Below are 14,805 nucleotides of genomic sequence, written 5' to 3'. Positions count from 1 at the left end.
TTAATCAACCACTCGGGATAATGCGAGGCGAGTTAGACGTGATTAAGATCTGTTGTACCGAAACTGAGGTCACATCGTCCACACAATATCATGCAGTACTTATCTTTCAACCGTGCTATCTGTATTATCCTGAAATCCCCAGAAGTGTGACCACTGGTCGCGTCATCTAATGGGGACAATATTCACAACAGGCTCTCGTGAGTGAATCTTTAAGTGAGATGCAAATGAAGATCCATACAGCGCCTTTTATTCAATATTCCATGTGCAAATTGGGATCATCACGTGAACACCGATTTAACTGGCCGTAAGGGAGTAACCAAATCCACCTACTTATACAATCATATTCACTCTCACATCATTCCACTAATTTCGAGTCTAGGAGTATCAATCGTCAGCCACTACTTCTCTACGTGCAATCAAATTCAGGACTCCTTCCACACTTCTCTCTATTAGGATAATTCTATTCTGAAATTCATTCTCTTATGTAATAGCTTCCTTGTGCTTAAAGGAGCCATCAAATTTTATGTCGACCGACTTTCTATCTACTACGATCCTAATACTCTTATGTAGGAATGGAAGTTCTATGTGAATCCCCATTATGATTATTATGCAGAGTTTGCTAGAGGATGTTGAACACTATTCAGGCTTGCTTCGATCGATGCTTGGAATGATCGTCGTATAAACCAAGAATATATAGTACTGGTTTCGCCTAACCTCAAATGCCTAATGGCTACTTACCCCCGACGACAATCGTGACCAGTCCCAAGCATGATTTCCCTTGGAAACGATATTATAGTACGCAATTGGTACCGACCATAGCTCCTAGAAACTGGGTTTAAAATTTGGCATGCTAAAAATATTTCAATTACTTAAGCTAATCGCATTAGACAATAGCAGCTGCATGTTGATTTTCCTCCGGTTTATTCTTCATCCAAGGTTTATTCAGTTTTTATTTTGCTCCGTTTGATTTAAAGAGCACTCTAGCTCTTTCATTCACATAGTCACTGTCCCAGCTCTCAAATATTTACCTGCCAATTTACCCTCATAGCGAAAAAGTTAACAATCACTCTATTCACCTCCGCTTCCATTGATACTTGTATATTTTCTTCTTTCGTTCCATCGTTACCACCGACGAAATCATCAAGGTACACAGTCGTTTGATCGGTCGATCATTCGTGGCTCTGGCATTATTGGCCCTCGCTGCCGGCGGCTCTTCACGACTACCAGCGAAATTCAATTTCTTCGAACGCAATCAGCCAGCTCCTGTCCAACACCTCGTGTTATTTCGCTGGAAAACTACGGGCAGCGTGTTGCCGCGTCCTCCTCCCCCATCCTGCCACGGACTCGCTCTTTTGTGCCAGCCGGTGTCGAACCGATGAACAGTGTATCCTGTTCCGATTGTTGCGAGAGTGCCGCGAGACTATACGGTGGAAGAAGCGGCTAGTTCCGCTTCCTATCTGATGCTCTACGGCGGAAATTCAATCGTGCTTTTAAACGGCTTCCGTTTGAACGAGCTGGGTGACGTGACCCTGTGCAGCGCTGGAGAAGTTGGTCTAATTTTTTACTCCTGAAGGTGTAATTGAAAGTTACGTAAAAAGAGATACGTTTGCTCTCTATGAGTGCCTGTGGCGAGGAGATACTGTAAGAAGGACACCCATTTTTATGTTACTTAATGGCTGCCAAATTTGTTGTTCCGCGAATGCGTTGACCCAGTCACGTAGATTATGAAGAAAGGAAGTCGACAAACAGAGGGGTCATAGGAAAATAGGATCTCCTCGCGAAGCTTTGCCAGGATCTCCGATGAAAAGCATTCCCCAGAGCGCAGGAGGATCCCGTTAACAGCAAGCTCGATACGTTCTCGAATCCCTTCTATCGCGAAACACGAGGCGTCCTTGCGTCCAGCGAATGCCGGAGGAGAAGGAATTCGAAACAGAGAGGACGTTAAGTCGGTCGACGGATCTAGAAATACCACGGCAGCGAGCTGGAGCCCATAAATCTGAAAGCCGTGCGATAAAACGCGCTGACACGGCGCAGCGACTGTAATTGCACCGAGTGCCTCGTAAACCGTGCATTTACATGGGGTCGCGTACACACGCCCCCGTAAACAGCGTACGCGATGGAACGTCGCTCACTGAGGACAAACTTTTCTGCTAAAGTCGTTGGCACATGCACACGGTTCAGCCCCATTTACCTTCGAACTTGCTTGCGACGCCAATAGCTAGACCCCAGAGTCCCATCCTCTTGCCTCCTATCCTGTTTACACGCCGAAGCATCTGCCCCTTTTATCACTCGATTCGTGCTTTCACTTAACCCGCAGGCTTTTTGTCCTGAGAGCTTCCTTGGTGTTCCAGAACTTCGTTCCTATTTCTTGTTTTCTGGACTCTTTTCGTTTAGGGGGTCCACTTCCATGGGATATACCTTCACGGCGTCCAGTTCCATGGAGTCTAGGTGTCTCTATGGAAACCACCTCCACAGGGTTTAGGTACCTCCACAGGGTTTAGATAGGTCCACAGGCACAACTTCCACTGGGTATAAGTAACTCTACTGGGTCCACTTCCACGGAGTTTAGATACCTCTATGAGACCCTCTTCCATATAGTTTAGCTACCTTCATGGAGTCCACTCCTATGGAGCCTATTTCTACGGAGTATAGGTACTGCAAACAAGCCCACTTCCATAGGGTTCAGGAACCTCCATATGGTCAACTTAAACAGAATTTAGGTACCTCCATAGGGTTTTCTTTATGGTGTTTAGATATCTCTATGGGATATACTTTCACAGGATTCAGGTATCTCCAAGAGGGCTACTTCCACAAAGTATAGGTACTTTTATGGAATCCACTTTCACGTGTTCTAGGTTCATCCATGGGGTCCACTTCCACGAGGTTTAGGTACTTCTATGGGCAATAACTTTCAAAGACAATGCATCATCAGGATCAGCCATAAGAAGATCAATACGATTATTCTTGGCGCTCTATTTACCCATTTTAATCCCTTCAAATCCTTTCCTTCCTCCATTTCGGGGAATGCTACTGCTGGAAACTGGCTTGGCACAACAGTCACACCTTCAGGTTTCTCGCGCTGTCGCCTAGCATAAACATACATGAGGCCTTTTGCACATGACGTAGTGAAGTTACAGAGTAAACGGCGGCAGTCAGAGTTTCGAATCACAGTCGGAGAGCAAATGGCGGGCAAGCTGTCAAAACAATGCCATTTCTCACAGCGTTATGCGCGGCCCATTTGAGAGGCAGCCGTTGACACCGCTCCACTCTTGTTGGAAACGCCTCGCTTTGGTTCCCTCACTCTTGGAGGTTATGTCTCGCGATTTGGCGCACTGATTTAGCTTTTGTTGTCCTTAATTATGAAATTATCTTCATGGCGAGGGCAGTGTCTGTGATTGTGTAATCGGTGAGATTGTCAATATCAGGGTATGTTTAAACAGTAAAGACGTAAACGTCGCCGCGGGAGTGATGAATTCGCGCGATCAAATATTGATCGAATACTTGACAAACTCCTGGATACGCCCATCAAATATTTGTATTCTTATGGGACAATAGAAAACGCGTTTGAGGGAACACGAAGGCTAACAAGAGTTGTTGTCTGGTATATTCAATAAAATATTTCGAACAATCTTTTGACTCGAGTTTATTTTGGGTCTGATATATGATTAGTACAACGAATTTTTAGAAATCAGAATTTTTGTGATATTAATTGGAAACAATTCATATAGTAGCGATTGGAGTTTGCTATGGATGAACTAATTTGGCAGTAAAAGGATCAAGTGAAACCACTTGTAGTATTCGGGCAGGTAAATTTCATAACCAATTAATGAAATCCGCTTTTACCTCTGTCACTGAATCATATTGCTATCACTTAATTCCGATTGAAAGAATAATATGACCAGATTGAATCACGCATCAACAAATAATATAATCACGTTTATCTCCGATGTGAAATCCTCGTTCAGCTCGAAGAAACAGTTTCGCAAACGCAGGGAATCTCTCACTCGACTATTCCGCTAGATTATATCGCCCCATTCAGACACCATTGCCACACTGCCTCCGACTGCTAACCTAAAGCAGTAACGCACACTCTCATCTCGAATTGTATTCCCATGTAATACAATAACAAAAAGCATTCGCCGAAAGACCTTCCCATACGAATCACATAGTAAAACCGTCGCTTCCATCAGATCTGAACAGGATTCAGAAAACTCAGGCACTCCGCCCTAGCGCGACTGTTTAACATGCAAATATGGGCAAACAATGGGGGATGAGGTGGCCACCATCGGAGGCGAGTAATTCCCAAGGATCGGAGCCGCGCGGAACTTCGAAACGAATAAATTTCCGTCGTACTTTGCGTTAAGCCTGCATTTGAACTTAATCCGTAATTTAAGTTCCCTGGGACAGTCGGCTGGGCCCTGTATCGATTCAGTCAATCTGCGTGACCCCCTGCAGCTTGAAATAAATATGAGAGGACCCCACCCCACCACTTGGCGAGTCCCTCTCCTTCCTTAGGGTCTCGTTGATAACTGGCGCGATAACGGGGATAGAAATGGCGGCCGCGAACCAATTTCTCACGGTTGATTTGAATCGTTAATTGGATGCGCTTATCGTGGCTGCGACACGTCGTCTAACGAGCTCCGTGTGTTGGTAGAAGCGTGTACAACGTAATCGCGAGCCCCCTGCCACCAGCTCGCGGCCTAGCTTTCTGCTACCGCTATCATCCGCAGTTAATTACCGTCCGCCTAATTGTCACCTTCTCGGGGAAATGGCTTCGCCGATTAGTCCAGAAACTCCGGCACGCGAAGGTCATAGACACCCCTCTCCAGCTATAACATCCGTGCTTGTCGTCTCTCCGCTTTGTCTAGCCCTCCTTCGCCGTAGCGCGGTAAATGGAAGCGGAATTATTATTAACCCAATGGATGAATATCGTTCCTTCTTTCTCCCTCGCCTGCTTTCCCAGTAAAAATAGCCAATTTCCTTGAGTGAACTGTGCACCGCGGTGTATAACGCCATCAGCGTTACTTTTAAAGCGCGCCGTAGTAATATGCAAATTTCTCGAGGGCGAGCCGATAAAATGGATAGCCTTCCCTCGTCGCCCAGGAGTGCTTGAATTTTGATTGGACATGTTACCGTTTGCCTTTCTAATTCCACTGAACTCTATCGGTTCCATTGCATTCCCGCGCAATGGGTGTGACTAGACACTGTGGGTGTCCTTACGGGAATCCAATCTGTAGCGGAACCTCTTTGCTAGATTCTGACCCAACACAGACCTAACCTATGCCCATGTCACACGTGGACAACATTGATAGCTGGGCCATTGTGTCGTATGGTGTTTCAATGCTGACTCTAATGTCCTCCATCTTGAGTGGTGAGTATTCAGCCCTAAATCTGAAGCCTTAAATATGAGTATCGTTGAAGAATTGCTAACCCAGACCTGACCCATGGCCTTAAACGTCTGAATCTTAAACGTTGACTATTCAGCCCTGAATCTAAGGCTTTGAATATTGAGTATCATCGAAGAATCTGTAGCACATCTTGGTAGCGTCAATTCCAAACCATTTACCTACCATACTCATAGGAACCTAACAGATATCTATTTACAGAGGAACATGGTGTTGCATCAGGAGGACTGATTACGACGGTAGCTTCTAGCTCAGAGATCCTAGTCGAAACGTTATTAAATTCTAATGGGTTCTCGCTCCCCGACCCATTCCCAGCAAGTTTATGCTGGTGTTCATGCGACCCGTCCAAGCAAAGTTTCCGCATGAACTTGGCGAGAGACGGGAGTCTGCTGTACGTCACCGGAAGCTCTCGAGGCTCGCCGGATAATTGGAGTTTCGAAGCCAACCGATCAGCCCCGAAAGATGATTTATTGGCAACCCGGTAATAACCGATTCGTCATTAGCGGGATCTTCTCAGACGCGGTTTATCATCGATTAAGACCTCGAACTGGCACGTTAACCTGTCTCGCGTGTTATTTAGTGCTACGTATATTATCCGAATTCCGCGACTGGCTCATCTTCCTGCGTACAAATCCGCTGATTTACACTGCACCGTCTGCATTATGCGTCCTATGGGTTCTAACGAGCCTTCTATACGTGTTCTATTTCCTGAGCCTACCTTAACGCTTCAGAGAAGGAGCATGATGGAGGATATAAGAAGGTGATGTCATAGCTAGAAGAAGGTGATAATAATCAGACCTAGGTGTGCATCATACTACTAAACGCAGTGAAATTTTTACACATAGGTTGAACTGAGGAAGATAGCTTCTGTTCTTTACAGCAGCGCTATTCGAGCAGGAAGTTGCGAGCCCCTTCTGGTGTCACTGGTAAGTAGGGAGATAGGAATACAAGTGGGGGAATGACGCCGTCCGACCACGTGGTGTCTTCACGTCACGTGATTCCCCTACTCCGACTGCATTGAGTCCCCATGCCACGTCATTCCCCCACTAATGAGCATTCTATAATACTAATGACGTCAGAAGGCTCGGCTCGCCTAGCATTCCTACTACGTGATTCTCCTATTTCTATTCCCATTGTTAGGTAAACCCCACGACATTAAACCGTCATGACAAATTAAGACCTCAATTGTTAAGAATGCTGAAGCAACTGAAAGGGAAACAGGTAATGAGAGCTCCACCGCTAGTTAGTGTTGCTATACATATATGTCTCTAGTCAATCGTGAGACAATGCCAAATGAAGATTGTATTCGTAGCTTTGGGTACATTACCTTATTGAATTTCCTAATGCTAGAATTGTCACTGATAACGTTGCTGGAGGTTTTAAGACACTGTTTCGAGAATATTCATTGGTGGACGCTTGAAGGTACCTTATAATAGAATAGTCTCTCTCAGGCTGATCAGGAGAAGGTCTTGATAGCCCAAGTTTCTTCGTTAACAATCCAATGATCGTTCTGTAATTGCGTTTGGGCGAATGTCCCCGCCGTACAGCGGTTCGGCACGATCCAATTTGAATGCAGCGCGATAAGACAGTAGATACCGATCTAGACTTTGCTCTATCAGCTCTCTCAACTATCGGCGAATGTAATCTGTCGAGCCTGTTAACCGATACAAGGAAGCTGGGAGGAAATTACTGAGCTGCATGTTCACCCGAGTCCTCGATCCCGATATTCTCCCCGAGGAAACTCGGGAAAAACTTTTTCCCGTTAGAGGACTTCCTCCGCAACATTCTTCTGGGTTTAACGGTCTATCAAGCAGCAGAAGTTCGCTCCCTATGAACTGCAGATTAACGATAACTCTAAGATGATCTCCTGGGAAAACGAAGTGTCTTCAAATGTGTTTCACCTTGGATAGGTTTCTGGATCGCTTCACACAGAGTAGACTTCTTTTCCTTTTTCTAATGCTTCATCTAGAGAATGTACTGTTGGGAGCTCAGGAGTTGTCAGGGGATCTGATTGGCTCTGCAGAAAAATACATACAGATGGCACATACGCACTTCCCTTACTGCCCGAATTGATCACATCTACCACTACCACCACTTGCAGCGAACCGAGCACTTCTCTTGTCCCTGCACCATCTCACCGATAACTTCTGAGCTACCAACAGTACAAAAAGTGGTCCACTGTTCCCAGGAGTACGTATATACCTCCGACGTGAGAGTAATTACACACATCGATTCCCCCTTCCCAGAGGACCAGGTCCAGTTTCAAGTATACAATAACTCATCTATCGAAAATGATCCTCAACTGTCCGTGACCACGTGGCTGAAAAGCAGTAAATTCGTCGGCGTCAGGGAAGACTTAATGGAAGCAGTATAGCTTGTAACGTGTCTGCGGACCCTCCTTCCTTGCACTCTATTCTTTTTATTTCTCTGCCGCGTTCCGGACCATCTAGCTCAGGCTATAAAGCGCTCGCTTCCCCCCTTCCTTATCCCCTCCATTGTTCCTCTCGGTCCGTCTTCTATCACTCACGCGCCATCCTTCTCCCTCAGCCAGCGTCGTCGCACGGCGACGTTACCTCGTCCACTCTGTCCCTCGCCTAACCCTCGTTCCCGTTTCCTTCGCCGGTTTTTTCTCCCTTCGTCGCCTCGCGCGGGAGCCGTAAAGTCGTGCAAATAGCGACATATTCAAGGGACGCGATACCGTCTCCAGGCTGAACGCTCTCCGCTAACCCTGGGACCGAAAAACCACCCTCTCCGCGGTCGCAGTGCCCGCCGGCAGAACGATAAACCACTCGGAGGAAAAAAGATTTCAACGTCGCGCCCCGGAAACTAGCGCAGCTCTGCAGTCTTTGGCAATTAAAGTTTTTCTTCGGCCCTTGCGCTGAATGCCACTCTTCCTCGGGAAATTATTTCTGAAACAATTTTGTGGATGGGCAAAAAATATACTGCACTAAGATGAGGAATTGGCTATATCTCCCTGTGGTTCACGTTCTCTCGTAAATGTCTCAATACTCGAACGTTTAAGATGGCACATGTCCCAGTAAGTGGTCGACATAAAAATGCATGTTCTCACACTTGAGCTGCATTCCAGGACCTGAATATAGGTACTGTTTTACGATACTATGTTCTGTTTCTTTCAAGCTTAAACTTAAATACAATTTGCGTTAGTGTCCAAGTACTGGGACATTTACTTCACAAAGGGCGTGGAAATAAAAATAGTTTTTTTTTTAACATTCATGGAAGAAACTTCTTTATGATTCCCCTGGTTTGTACTATCATTTCTCACGAATCGATCTCCCAAGTGATTGATCCCATCGCCGTCCCTCTCAAGAAGTACTGTAAACAAAGATACCCCGAGGGGCGCTCCCGTTTCAACGAGATTTCGCGGAAGAGGAACGAAAGGCCGAGCATTCCAGGGGAGCGATCGATAGGAGGAGCGTAATCGAGAGGCAGATCTCTCGAAGAGTCACGGATTGGATAGCACCCCAGTGTTTCGTTCCGTGCAAGGGAAAGAAATCCCGAGGAGAATTTCCTTCCGCGAAAGTGTACACAGCGTTCGCGTCGTATCGCGATCCACTTACCTCTGGCTCCCCTGTTCTGGTTAGCAGGGTTTTCCTCCCAGCGGATAGCCACCCGTCGCAGCCTTCTTTCCACTGGAACCTCTCGTGGCAGCGGCTCGTACTGTACCTACCTTGGAAATTCGTTACGCTGTCCCTCTCTCGCGTGCCGACCTCCCGATGCGTGCATCGCGTTTCGTTACACTCTCAACTGCGTTCCGCCTACTACGCCCCTCAGTCGGGGAAGAAAGATGCGCATTACGAATGTAGGGCTCGAGATTGCAGCGGCAGAGAAACAGGAAGGCTCGTTTATAGGCAAGCAATTAATTCCTGCGGATAATTAGAAATTCCCTGGGAAACGAATAACGTGAACGGCAGGACAATTGCATCGGCTTGGTGGCACGCGAGGAGTAGAACTGTTCGAGGGACTATATCGTGACTCAAAAGTTTGTGATCGCTTGTTGTGGATCTAAACTGTTTTTCTTGTTACGTAGGGCTGGCTAGTGACTATGTAACCAGTTCTTCTGACGCAATATACAGTTACAGTCGAGTATGGTAGTCTAATGAAAGTGTTACAGACGTCAGAGACACATGCATCATGTTCAACAGTTCGGTTGCCAGATATGGGAGCTTGTGGACCCCTACGAGACCTGTGGAGTGGGGAGCAATGGTAATAATAGGACTCGCTGGAGAGACAGTTTACCTCTATAGAGAAATTAAAGAGAAGAGGTTATGTGACAAAACAGACCCCAACTTTTGAGCAACAATGTATCTCACGTTAAAGTTCCATCGTCTCCTTTTTTAAATCGCCCTTTTGATAAAATTGTCGCTAACGATTTTAGATTAAATATATGTAACTCTGTGGTGCGTATTCGAAGAGCGAGAAAGTTCTACAGAATCGAGTGAGGAGTTTGCAGGACTGGAACATTTTTTTTCCACTCCGTTCGATTCGTGACCCCCGCTAACTTGGTCGATTCTCCGCCACTTACCGTTCCTTTGTTCGCTGAGTCGTTTCCCTTGGTCTTCCGTTTGCCCCGAAAACACAGTTTTCCACGGTAATACGCTTTCCTCGTTCTTCTCAGTAACCTTAAATCTCAGCAGGTCTAGTCGGGCCGGCGAAAAACTTGGAAAAAGATGTCTCTTCCGCGGTCAGTTAGCCTTAATTTGGAACCTGGCCAGTTCGAGGTTATTAAGAGCCGACGGACCGTATCGCGCCGCTTGAAGTTTCAATTTCCATAGTCTTGCGAGCCCGCGAGCTCTCGGCTCGAAGATGGACGGGAATATTTCCGCCACACGCGTCGTCTGTGCAGATTGCGGCACAGTGGAAGGTGAGTGTCAGAAAATGGGGAAATATTACCTCGAAAAGGGGCTAGTCTCGCGCAATTTCGTAGGTAGATGAAAATACAAGGATGGTTGAGAAAAACTGTCTACTAAATTCCTGTTATTCAAAACGTTCAGGTTGAAACATTCAACGTGGGAGCTCAAAACAACAGATGAAACGTTCCATTGCCATAGTGAATTTGAGAACCGTGACAAAGTGGCGCTAATGTCGCTCTAGCTGCAGAGTAGTAATCAGAGTGTAATTATGAAGGTTACGTACCTTCCCTCGTTGGAATGATCGAGTCCTTAATTGGTGGGCTGCTAGCCGGTCACGTAACTGGGTACCGACTAATGAAAGTCCCGAGTTTTTCTAGCCAGCTACGCTGTTGTAGAACTTTTCATTAACGAGACGATCGATGGAACTTTACCGCGGGCGCAGTATAACCGTAGATGGAACACCTTAAAAGTCCTAAATACCAGCATACACCGTTGCCACATATTCAGTGGATCCAGGTACTCTAGCTCGCACAGTCGGTTTCTATCTGCTACTGGAATACTGCATTATAACGTATTCCGTGGAAATGATATGCAAAACTGGTATGAAAACAGGAATATATATAAAAGAACACATGGAGGACAGTGATCCTAACTTAGCCCTGCGTGGTAACCCTATTTGCTGACATTTATGGACATTCAAGGCACATTCTTTGCTGCTTTTATTTCCCACTGTTTAATGGATGCATCCACTTTCACGAGTGATAGCGAGTAGGTTCACCTTTAAGGGTTCATCAACAGGAGTGCATCAAGGCGACAGTAACACGTGACGAAATGGTGTCAGTAGGGCCCAGCTGGGTCCTAAAGCTCCTTTGAAGCTCGTTAGTCACTTATAAGCAGCAAAAAGGCTACGGTGGCGGGGAAAGTCGCGATAAAAGCAACCTACTCGAGAGCGCGCTATGAAAGGGCAAGCGTCTGTCTTCCAGGGACCCGTTCGCCCCCGTTGGATGCCTTCAAAGGTGGGAATCGCGACAAAGGAGCGGAGAGGCTCGCCTCGGAGAGCTGTCGAAGGCGAGGCTCGTGAAAAGGCTTGGAACAGCTCATTGTTGCCAGTATTCCTTTCAACGCTTTTATTTAGTAAACATCGTAATGTCATAGTATGTACAATAATATATACCTATCTAATCTAACGATATCACTGCGATTACAGATTCTGTCCGCGTAATCATTCTCCCTCTCGTCGATTCGCACGCTCGCACACGCTTCAGCATCGTCGATTAAGAGCTACAGGTTGCCGCGCCGTCTTCCTGGTTTTCCGACGTCGCACTCTTAGCTTCGCTGGGTCTGTCGTTCCGGCGAGTTGGGTCACGTGACAATTCGGAATAGGTCAGCCGCAGGCCCGCATCTCCGCTTTTCCGCCACCCAACGATACAAAGGAAAATCAAAGTGATTCCTGCGCAATCAGGGGAGCAAAATCGAAGCATAACATCGAAGGTAGCGTCGATGACGCACCTACTTGCCTTATGACCAGGGTTACCATATGTGGGGGTAAAATGTCTTCCAGTGACTTCATAATACCTTTTCTTCTCTATGACTTCTCTTTTCTTCTCTACACTTTTCTACTCTATGACGTCGCTGGAAGACATTTTGTCCTAGCACCTGGCAATCCTGCTAGCGACCCCCCTTCTAGAGCATTCGCAATGTGCTTGGTCAGCCAGAATGAAACGAAGTCTAGGCTGTTCGAATATGCTGTTCTTTTTCCTCAGACTTTCTTTCGCTATACCCCTGACCTTGTTTCGACTAGCAGCGTTTACTTCGTTTCTCGTTTCATAAACTCTATAAAGGGCAATGTTTCAATACCGAAAGGCTCAGCCATACCGCGCGGGATACGCTGAAAGCGCCTCCTTCGAGCATCCTCGGTTTCCTTTCAAAACGACTTGAACTCTCGGACCCGTTTTTCGAAGATCCAAGCTTCCTTCACGCGATTACCAATTACCTCGCGGCATGAATAGAACGGCTACCTGCGCGTGGTCTTTCAAACGCGATCCGGGAACGAACTTTCCTTGGCTGTTGACCGATTTTCGGGGGATTCGTCTGAAACTCCGAGACTTTAAATGGTATTTACGATGCAGGAAGGAAAATCGGCTGCCAGAGGAACTCTATTACTTAGGTATTATAGTTCAGAATTACGCTGGAATTCTTCTCTCTGAATGACGTGAATGATGAACTTCGGACACCATTAGGAATTAAATTGAACCGTCGGAATATCCAATTGGAACCGAAACTTTTCTGATGCTTCGACGTGCTAGAAGCTCGATAAAGTTAGGCGAGGATCAAGAAAGTATTCTTGAAGCAGTATGTTCGGATTAGATCTAGCAAGCTTGTGTTCAAAATGGGACTAGTCATGTTAAGTAGAAATTGGAATGTGTTAAGCATGAATTGCACCGTGTTAAGAACAGTCTAGGGCTAGATTGATTTTTGTTACATATAGCTTAGGATTGAGTTGAATTATTAGAATTTACTGGAAAATCGTATAAAGCTGTAACAATGTTCAACTAGAACCAATGCCTCGTACCTTCTGATGCTTTAAAGGTTGAAAACATCACTGAATACTAAGTTTATATTTAATCACTGATATACAGGTCGACTATAATCATTTTCGTACTTGAGAAAATTTGAACTCATTTGTGACACAAAGTTTGGAGTGAACAACGACATTATGAAACGATCTATTATTTTCACGTGGGACCGCGCAGCTCTATAAAGCCCGATTAATGCAAATAAACAAAATTCGCTGCGCATCAACCGTCCATTCACGGAAAAAGCAAATGGTAGCTCTTGAAGCACTCATTGAGCGTCACACTCGATAGATAATTGAATTCTGCCAGAAGTTAGTTAACAGGAAACAATTATTAATCATCGCCGAATAAATGAGTTTTGAACGATAACGCTCACCCAATTCCTCGCCATCCCTATTCGCTTCGCGGGGTTGGAGTATCTTCCTTAATAGACCATCGCCAGGGGCAGAAAAGTCCCAAACCTTCCAAATCCCAGTCTCGAAACATTTCATCGAGTTTGCGAGGTGTGTCGACGCCCTCCGTCTCGACCCTCGTGAAACTTCCGGCGCGTTGGCTCCCCTGATCGAGCCCAACCCCAGCTACACCCCGTGCCTTGCGGCGACCCAAGTCGCAGGAACGGCAACCACGGTAGGAACACAAAAAGTGAGGGGGATCCAATTCGCTTCGCCGCGGCTACGGTCCGCGTTGATACTTTCGTGTCGGGCTATTTGCGAGAATATCACATCGAAACACATACAGAAATAGAAAGTGGAATCTGCTCTTGCTCGCGCGGAGCGGATCCGAAACGGTAGCCCGCAGAGCCTGCCGCGATCCCCTTCGCGTAGCCTTGCGCAGTGTCCCACGCTGAGTCTCGACAGGAAGCCTCTTGGAAGGAAGGAGAAATGTACAAAGTAGTAAAAAGGTCCTCGGGCCTCGGCGAGTGTGTTGCACTTTGATGAGGTTGCGGGCCACCGATCGAGAGCAGTGGTTCTGATCATTGTAGGAGAGTAAACTTGAAGCCTGACATCCCCCATTTAGAGATACAGTTCTGTCTCGGTACAGCGTCACTGGTACACACTCCTTGGTAGAGTTCTATTCCCATGCATTGTCACTCATAGCATCTGCAAGACCTGAGTGGACCACAGTGAGCAAGGACATCAGACAGGTACCCCAGTCAGTGAGCCTATATAGTGACACTGCACCAAATGAGAACAATTGCGACCAAGGATGACAGGTGAGCAGAACCTTCTGACGTCACTAATAAATAGTGGAATAGGAATAGGAGTGAGGCAGAGACCCGTCCAACCAGGTTGAGTCCCTACGCCATGTTAGTCCTCCACTTGCACTCTCACGTGACTACCCCACTTTTACTCTTGTACCCCTACCTAAGTTACTAGTGACGTCAGAAAGTTCTGCTCGCCTGGCGTCCTTAATGACGACAATCGTGAACAAATTAGGTTCCTTACTTGGAAGATCAATTATACCAGTTTTTGAGGTGCTCGTAACGAAAGTAGAAAGTCCTTTTTCTTGTTGTCTTGGGGGATAACGTTCTCAAAGTTCAGACCCCGAGGACTGCTCTCCTAGAGCTACTCGCGTCGCGAGATTGTTCGTTTTCCACGCGATGAACGTGATTCGTAGGTCCACGCTGCACCTGCTTCCGGTGACAAGCGGTACTCGTCCACAAATTTACGCTCACGTAGTTGGCGCCATATAATACAAACAATATGTACAGTGCTTGCTCGTCAACGCTAATACCTGATCGTCGATGCGACAAACAGAGTTCCATCTAACGAGCGACGAGAGTCGCCTGCCGATAGGCGGATTGCTAGGCCTTGTTTCGAGCATTCTGCCGCATGTCATCGTGCATTCGCTATCAGGCGAGTTTGCCGAACCGCGTTGATATTTGCAAATGGTACAGTGGCCTTTCTGCCTAATATCTGGGGCTTTTGAAGCCTCTGTCACGTAGCATTTGCA

The sequence above is a fragment of the Calliopsis andreniformis genome, chromosome 7 (assembly GCF_051401765.1).
Source record: "Calliopsis andreniformis isolate RMS-2024a chromosome 7, iyCalAndr_principal, whole genome shotgun sequence".
NCBI lineage: Eukaryota > Metazoa > Arthropoda > Insecta > Hymenoptera > Andrenidae > Calliopsis > Calliopsis andreniformis.
The sequence above is the reverse complement of the archived record's forward strand: the minus strand, read 5'-3'. Positions refer to the sequence as shown.